The sequence below is a fragment of the Mastomys coucha genome, unplaced genomic scaffold (assembly GCF_008632895.1).
Source record: "Mastomys coucha isolate ucsf_1 unplaced genomic scaffold, UCSF_Mcou_1 pScaffold21, whole genome shotgun sequence".
Lineage (NCBI taxonomy): Eukaryota > Metazoa > Chordata > Mammalia > Rodentia > Muridae > Mastomys > Mastomys coucha.
This window is the reverse complement of record NW_022196904.1, coordinates 148622633-148631649: the sequence shown is the minus strand read 5'-3', so window position 1 is coordinate 148631649 and position 9017 is coordinate 148622633. Positions and strand designations below refer to the sequence as shown.

At 44.8% G+C, this 9017-nt stretch overlaps 1 protein-coding gene across 4 annotated transcripts in view; it reads left to right on the top strand.

The window, feature by feature from the left end:
* The first annotated feature begins 608 nt into the window (after positions 1-608).
* Positions 609-9017, top strand: part of Gcnt1 (glucosaminyl (N-acetyl) transferase 1) — a 34474-nt gene continuing 26065 nt past the window's right edge. The window contains exon 1 of one of the 4 annotated variants that reach the window (XM_031389872.1): positions 609-717. The gene's annotated coding sequence lies outside the window, so the exon portion shown is untranslated. Of the gene's footprint in view, positions 718-4980; positions 5988-9017 lie in introns of those variants that run through there. The other 3 variants (XM_031389874.1, XM_031389873.1, XM_031389875.1) reach the window with 3 other exon arrangements.

Below are 9017 nucleotides of genomic sequence, written 5' to 3'. Positions count from 1 at the left end.
TCGCAAACTTTTAATTTCTGTAATCTGTATATTTGTGCATTATTATTCACTGTGTAAAGCATAACGTGTGTAAAGTGAGTTAGTACTACGAATTAAAGTGCGAAAGAGGAACCAGCTTTCAAGTAAAATCAGGATTACTTGGCAAGCTGTCTCCAAAACAACTGACATTGCCTGTGAGTATATTGGTTATTCAATAAATTCTGACATTCTGGTGACATAAAATGAGATGCAAGGTTTATCTAGAAAATGATAAGGCATGGGCATCTCTAAAGTTTATGCAGTATAAACAAGTGGGCATTTGACCTTTTTACTTATTTTTAAGATAAGATATGACAACAGTTGGCACATTTCCTGCCTCAGAGAAAGAAGACATAAAAGTTCTTAAAAGACCTCATTCAGGTAGGTACCTTGTCCTTGGCCCAGAGAACCAAGAATTCTTAGGAAAAAAGAGGAAGTTTGGATCCTAGCTTTCTTCCGGGACCACTGCAGCGCCCAGAGGGCGCCCTCACTTCGAGCCGAGCCGGGGCGGCAGGTGGGCGAAGTGGGACCGACCAGGGGCGTGGTCTCAAGGGTGGGCCTGGGGGCGTGGTCTCGAGGGTGGGTCCTAGGGCGTGGCGCTGGCCCGGAGGTCTGGAGCGCAGAAGGCTGAGCGCGCCAGGATCCGCTTGGCGAGCTGATCCAGCGGTGTTTCGTGCGCCCTGCAGGCACAGGCTCCAGGTAACCTAGGCCGGGCCAGCGGTAGGGTAGCCGGGCAGAGTTGGACAGCACCGAGCCGGATCTAACGGGCGGGACGGGCTGCGCCGAGGAGGAAGTGGAGCTGGAGTAGGGAGAGAAGGCGCTTGCTTCGGGCACCCCGGGCTAGGATGGAGCAGGAGTCCTCTTCCCACTCTCCTTCCGGTCCCTTGGTGGGACGCGGCTACACGTGGCATCTAGAAGTCACTTTCTGACCACTCTTTCCCGGACTGGTGCAACGAGTGAGGGCTTAGAAAGCGGGGTTGGTTGCAGGCATGGAAAGTAGAGACGAACGGCTACAGCCTTGTCTTGGACGCCAAAGACTTAAACTTCGTAAGGCCATAGCCCAGAGTAGAGATGTTTATGACTCCCTGTTAGAGCACAGACCGAGAAGCCTACGCTGGGACAAAGAATGACTGACTGCCTTAGGGTGATTGCAAACAGACTGACCAGTCTGGAGTCCAAGCAGTAGCCGCTCTTCCTCTTGCCTTGGGCTGCAGGTCTGTTACAAAAATGGGTAATTCTTCTTAGACACGTTACTTCTTTAGTTTTTGCTTTTTCTTGGGTTATTAGTTTTTCTTTTTTTTCTTTTTCTCCCCCTCCCTCCGTTTCTTCCTTCTTTCCTTCTTTCCTTCTTTCCTCCTTTCCTTCCTTCCTTCCTTCCTTCCTTCCTTCCTTCCTTCCTTCCTTCCTTCCTTCCTTCCCTTCTCTCTTTCGTGTGGCTTCGAACTCAAAGAGATCCTCCTGCTTCTGTCTACCGCATGGTAAAGATGAGCATCACCACACCTCAAGAGTGAGAAGTCCATCTCATGCTCATGGCTGCTCCCAGTCTCAGTTCTTTCAGTGCAGAATAAAAAATGCAACCCCCTTCCCGGAGCAACTGTGGAGGATCCGAGCTTTACTCTGCACAAACTAAGTGTCAGATTGGAGTGTACTCTTTATCTTCCCTTTTTACTGCAGAAGAGAACTGCTTTGTTACAAATAATGGAGCTAGAGGCAAACTGGTAGGAGGTAGTGTTCAGAGAGAGCACTGGTGCATTGACTCGAGAAGGAGGGTGGGTGGGGCTGTGACCTGAATTTGGTGAGTGGTGGTGGGGGAAGCAATATGGTTTCTTCCTCTGGCCTGCTGCCCCTATTTAGAGCTGCTCTGAAAGGCAGGTTTGTCTTCTGGAAAGGAAGAGGAGGGGTAAATGGGTTTTTTGTTGTTTTTGTTGTTGTTGTTGATGGTGGTGGTAGTGGTTTTTGGTTTTTTGTTTTGTTTTGTTTTGTTTTGTTTTGTTTTTGTTTTTTTAGATCAGAGTAAATTATCTGTTAGTAGACAGGGGCCCCTCTGCAGGAGGATTGGAAGTAGGTTTCAGTTCTGGAAAGATGGAAAACTACAGGTATCTCTGCTTTCCTTTTTCCTTCCTCCCACCTTCCTTTCTCTTTCAGGCTTTAAAGGGTGGGAAACCTAGCTTTCTTAGAAATGGCCAATTAGGAAATTAGGAGGTAGGAAAAAAAATTAGGACTGTTGGAAAGTCTTTCCTGAATGTCAGATGCAGTTTTTTATTAGTTGGTTGGAGACAGGTTCTCATTGTATAGCTCGGGCTGGCCTCGAAGTCTGGATCGGCTTCCTGAGTGCTGGGATTTCAGGCAGATGTAGCATGTCTGGCTCAAGTGCTGTTTGCAATGGAGTGTGTAGTATTTCAGCTGCGCTGAGTAATATAGCCTTGTATATGGACAGATAAGGATCCCTGAGACTATTTTTAGCATTCATATTAATAAATGAGCAGTACATTTACAGTTCTGGGTCAGGATGTCAAATACCCCACCCTGCTGAAAAGGGTGTTTGTTCCCAGGTAGCTGTTGTAAAGCAGGTGTAGTATATTCTTGTGGGGGCTATATTCGTAGCTTTGATGATGGAGGTGTGGTTTGATACTGTCAGGTTTCCTTTGGAGACAAATATCACATGTGTTTATAGCACTGCTGACATTTTTTGGCCAAACAGATTTCATTTTGGGATGGAGACTATGTGCCCTTCAACTCACTGAGAATGACTTTGAACTTATAATCTGTCTGTACCCACTTCTTAGGAGCTGGGATTGTAGGTGAGCACCATCAACTCCCTTATATGGTATTAGGGACCAAACCCCGAGCTTTGTTCCTGTCAAGCAAGTACCGTACACATCAAGCTGTAGACCTAGCCCTTAGCCAGATGGGTTTTTTTTTTTTGTGTGTGTGTGTGTGTGTGATGGGAGATTGTTGTGTACTTTATAGGACTTTTACCAGGATTCCTGTACCCACTGGGTGTTCCAAGCCCCTCCCCTATTCTAGTGACAATAAACTCATATGGCTCCAAACGTTGCCCAGAATTTCCCTGTGGAGCAAAGTAGGCCTCTGAGGGTGGAGGTTGGTCTACATATGAAATGCTCTAAGTCTCAATGAACTATTGGCTAAGTATTTCCTATCAATGAGCGGAGAAGCTATCAGTAAATTAAAATATAAGCCATTGTTTTATTACAAAGAGCAGAGAGTTATTATTCCCTGTAAATAGCTTCTGTACCCTGCCAAGTTTTACCACCACAGAAATTTCATTTAATGCCATTGTAAAACTTGATAAGAGTCTAGCATTAGAAACTTAAAGCTGGAGAAGAAATACTAGGGGATTGAGAGATGCCTCCGTGGTTAAAAGAACAGCTGCTGCTCTTGCAGAGAATCAGAATTCAGTTTCCTGAACCCATGTTGGATGGCTCACAAGTGACTGTAAGTCCAGCTTCAAAAGGTCCTATGCCCTCTTCAGGCTTCTTTTGTTAACTGTATGTACAAACACATAAGTTATACACACACAGACATAAGAACATATGTACCAAAATAAATAAATAAATAAATAAATAAATAAATAAATAAATCTTTAAAAAAGGAGTAGTAAATTACTTTTGATTTTTTTTTTTTTTTTTTTTGCATACTCAAATGTTTCAGCTTTTTGAAGTTAGAGAAGTATTGACTGGCCGTGCATGTGGAGTAGAGAAAGTGGACCATCTGAAGTATCAGCCCCAAAGAAAAGTAAACAAGAATACTCAGTGCACACCTTTAACCCTAGCTCTCAAGAGGCTGGGATAGAAGGCTTAAAGGTTCAAGGTTCCCCTGGGCTACCTAGAGACCCTCCTTCAACAAACAAACTGAATCAACTGAGACTCAGTGTGAATAAAGCCATTGTGATGGCTCAGCAGGAAGAGATGCCTGTTGCCAGGGCTGACTGCCTAACTGTAATCCCAGGGTCCCACGTGGTAGAAGAGAATCAGCCTTTAGCCAACAGCATTCTGCTGGGCATCTCTGTAGTCTGAGAACCCAAAAGTTAATGAAAAAGAACACCTTAAAATACATTTAGTAGCCAGGCAGTGGTGGCGCATGCCTTTGATCCCAGCACTTGGGAGGCAGAGGCAGGCGGATTTCTGAGTTCGAGGCCAGCCTGGTCCTGGAGTGAGTTCCAGGACAGCCAGGGCTACACAGAGAAACCCTGTCTCAAAAAAACAAAACAATAAAACAAAACAAAACAAAATACATGCAGTAACTGATAGGGGAAGAAATTGTGACTTGACTCCGTTTTAAGCCTTAGATGAATAAGCTCAGGGGGGTGAAAACATAGCCCAGGCTATGAAAGGTGGGTTCTTATCCAGGAATTGGTTGGAGTTGGCCCCTTCAGAAAGCAATTTGTAGAACTCAGGACTAGATACATAATTTGGGAGACTGTTTGTTTATAATGTAAAAAACTTAAGCTGATGGCAACAGAGTGTTTAAGGGGCCCCATGTGATGTGCAGATTGTGTATCAAGAGAAGTTGGCTCCATTAAAGCTCTTTGTCCATAGCTAAATGGAGGATGGTGACTCTCGAAAGCAAGTCCCCAAATGCAATGGTGCTACCACCAAACACTGGAATCTCTTGTTTTTGGTTTTTCTCTGTGACAGGTAGGGATCAAACCCAGGGCTTTGCTCCATTTAGGCAGACACCCCTACTCTGGACTTTGCCCCCAGCCCCTCTTGGAGTTTCTGAGTCATTGATCTGTAATTTTCCATCCAATTTGGAAATTCCTAAGAAATCCTCCCATGATTCGGATTTCCTTTTGTTGGTGTAGTAGCCTTCGTTCCTTGGGGTTCTGGGTACCTTCATTGCTTGTTCAGTCAGGGGTTCACTGACCAGTTTACTGAGATAGGTATTGTTGGCTCCAGGTCTCCAGCTACAAACATGACAGGGTGAATGTTTCTGCATTTGTTCATTGCCTCCTTGAGTCTGTTGGCTAGAGACAGGCAGACAAGCACCCAGTCGCATAGGTTATCCTAATCTTAAGTGGTGTTTGTTGAAAATCACAGGGTGTTGTTTGTTGAGCAAGGGCCCCTTGCATGGTTTAGGGGAGACCTGGAAGGTCTCTTTCACTGTAAGTTGTGTTTGATATTTAACATACCCAAAAAGTGAACAGGAAGCAACCAGATGGGATGGGTTTCAAGGAGAAGGGTGTTGGGCTCAAGAGGAAAATGGGTGGGATGAAGCCTTTATGTCATTTGTAGGATCTTGAATATGATGGCAGTGGTGACACCCACTCCAGGGCTATGGGGTTTTCTAATGGTCCTACTACAGCTGTGCAGAGCACTGTTTATGGAGTGGGTACTGCTGGTACCCTTGTGGGGCACCAGTGTGAGAAGATTGTTTTTACCCCCAGAGAGTGCAGCACCAAGAGCTTCAGTTCCTCATCCAGACACGTGGCTCAGCCTGTGCAGTCATGTGCAGCCACCCAGGAGAGGAGAGTGGGTGTTAGCAAACAGTGCCCCTACAGTTGCCCAAGGATAGTGTGATGGATGAACTATAATAGCCGAGAGAATGAGACTTGGTTTGTGGTTGAAATCAGAAATAGAGTGATGATTAACTAATACTTTTGACAGAGGAGTAGCAATATGACTCAGAGGTTTGTGGTGTGGACATCTGAGTGGGGTGGGATAGGGAAAGCATTTATGGTGCTGGAAGCACTGGGGTGGGGATGGAAGTAGGTGGAAGGGCAAGATGAGGTTGGGGAGAGAAGGTAATTCCCCTCTGGAGCTGATTTGTTTGTGAAACAACCAAATGGATTGGAGAAGCTGGCAATCAGAAAGAGCTGGGATGGAAGAGTCTGCAGACCTGAGTCTAAAAGCCTGTAGGAAGGTTCTTTTCCAGCAGCTATACACCATTCTCTGTGCTGGGAGGCCAGTTATGACAGCTGTTCATAAGGAACCAGGTACACATTGAGGGTAAGCAGAAAACCTGGCATCTGGGGTTTCTGGGGTTTTGTTTGCTTTTGTTTTTGTTTGGTCTGGTGAGAATTGAGCTGGGAAACATTGCATTTGTCTATTTGTTCCTGGAAACATCTGGTAGATAAGTGGCTAATAAAGTATGGAGAAATAGAGGGTGGGACTGAATTCCAGAGATGATAAGAACGTTGAGGCAGGGGTGGTCTGGTGATAGGAGGGGGAGGAGGGATGAAGATGCTTTATATCTGGGACTCAAGACTTCATCTCACTTTGCCCAAAAGAAAGAAGCAAGACTATTAGCTGAGTTTGTTTCTGAAGTAGTGTATTTATTTCTTGAACTAGTGTGTGTTTTAAAAAATCTTCTTCCTTTAAAAAATATTTATTTTGCTATGCTAGGGATGGGGGTCCATGAAAGACAAATACTCTTCTACTGAGCTGCAGTCCAGCCTGTTGGAGTATGTTCTGGTGCCAAGGTCCATGACTGAGCTCTAGGAAAAACTGTTGAGAACGGTATTCACTGCTGTTGAATTATTTAGTCTGGGGAGAGGTGAACAGAAACCCTGCTCACCAAGGGTGGGGCCAGTGATAGACTACAGGGTCCCACCTAGGGGTAAGAAATGTGGGTGGGCCGGAGAGTAGTCTCACTCCTTTCTGAACTAGGGTGTGGCCTCACTCCTTGGAAACTTTCTGGACCAGTCACAGTGTTTTGTTTACACTGTGAACATCGTAGCTTCCCCTGCTATCCTGGTGACCTAGGGTTTTTCTGATGTCATTTGTAAACAGTGAACCGTTTGATGTTACTTTATATGCCACCAAAATCTTGCCTATGGCCCCTGTAAAGACAAGGAAGTACCACTCTTCCTTAAGAAGCCCACATTCAGCAGGGCAGCGGTGGCACACGCCTTTAATCCCTTTAATCCCAGCACTTGGGAGGCAGAGGCAGGTGGCGGATTTCTGAGTTCTAGGCCAGCCTGGTGGTCTACAGAGTGAGTTCCAGGACAGCTAGGGCTACACAGAGAAACCCACATCCAATCTGGAACTACTGTAGTCTTTCCCCAAGAACCTCTGTGTCTGTCAAGTCCTGTGCTTAAATTCCAGTCGTGGTCTCTGACAGAACTTTGTGAGCTGCCCTGCATTAAGCTCTGCTTCCTACCTGTAACCCTGTGCTTGGGTGACTAATGTCAGTGATGCCTGACATGGGTCTTAGCAGTTTTGCCCAGGTTGCCAAAGGACAATCTTGAGTGTCATTCCTTAGAAACATTACATTTAAATTTTTTGTTGTTGGTTTGGTCTTTTTTGAGACAAGAGTTTTTCTGCATAGCTCTGGCTGCCCTAGAACTCATTCTGTAGACCAGGCTGGCTTTGAACTCAGAACTCAAAATGATTCTGCTGCATCTGATTCCAGAGTGCTGAGATTAAAGGTGTATATCACCACTGCCTAGCTACACTTAAAATTTTGAGATATAGTTTGTTATTGACCTAGTGCTTGGTGATAAGGCTAGGTGAGATTTGGCTAGGCTAGCTGTCTAAGGAGCCCCAGAGGAGCCCCAGAGTTCTGCTTGTTTCTTTCTTTTCAGTGCTTAGATTACAAATGTGTGTCTCTGTCTAGCTTCCTCCTCCTCTTCCTTCTCCTCCTCCTCTTGTTCTTTTTCTTTACGTGGTTTCTGGGGGTGGAACTCAGGTCATCATGCTTGTTGAGCAAGTACTATTCCAACCCTGACAGAAGCATCCCACCTTGATGCCTCAGGCTTATAATCACAGCAGTTAAGTTGGAGGTGGGGAGGAATTAGTGGATCCAAGGCGCTGGCTGGGCAGAATCTGCATACATACTTGAGGTTCAGGAAGATACTCTGCCTCAAAAAAAAAAATAAGCAGGAGTGTGACTGACTGAAAGATACCTGATAGTGACCTGGTTTCTACATGCACATGCAGGTACATGTCTGGATACCTGCCCACACATGTGAACATAGACACACATAGTGCTCAGACTGTGAAGAGAGATTGGTACAGTGGGTTCTCCTAGAATATATAATAGTATATATTATATGTAATATATGATATTATATGTGGTAATGTATCTAATATAATATATATAATATACTATTATATTATATTATCTCTTATGTATCTCATTGTGCTCATAAGTGCAATTGTTTGTCAATTAGAGTGTATTTATAGGGTTGGGTGTATAGCTCAGTAGAATACTTGCTAGAATGTGGGAGACCTCAAGTTTGATCTCTATCCCTGCCCAAAAGTAAAATAAAAACTTCCCGGGTAAACCTGTGGCAAGGCTATAATGACTTAAACATCTGGGGGTGTGATATCTGATTTTACTAGCTACTACTTTTGTCACGTGGTGGTCACATGCTATTGTTGAGACTCAGCCTATGCCATTTTGATTGTCATATGATGGTCACGTGCCGTTGCTGAGAATCAGTCTAAGCCATTTTGCTTGCTTTGTAAGCCCATGGGTGAAGGCTCTTGTTCTCCGGGCAGTGGTGTGAGAACAGGTGAAGGTGAACTTTGAAAAACAAGTCCCAGGCCAATGCTGTTATCAGTGTGGGCCCTGACTAAGCCTTCTGTGAAAGGTCAGCTACAGGATTCAGCTGGAGTCAGGTAGTCAAGAATTTTCTGGAATCAGTCACTAGACATAGGAATGTGCCTAGGGCTTTGTCTCACTTGCCAGGATTGCCTGTTTGTCACTGTAAGGGGAATGCAGAGCTGTTAGTATGTAGGTCTAACCTTCAACAGTTGGAGCACTGGAGCTCAATTTGTTAATTTGTAAGATAGAATTCACCAGTGGGAGTGAAGTCTTAATGCCTTTCTCTGATTAAGAGAGCCTTTAGGACTTAGGAAGCCTTCCTGTAGTTACCATGTGGCCTTTCCTAAAACTACATGAGGCTTAGTCCCCATATATCACAGGTTGTAGGTAAAAAACCTACAATTAAGTATGTCTTATAGCCTGTGTGTGTGTGTATGTGTGTGTGCATCTGTCTTTCTCTGTGTGTGTGTGTATGTGTGTGTGCATCT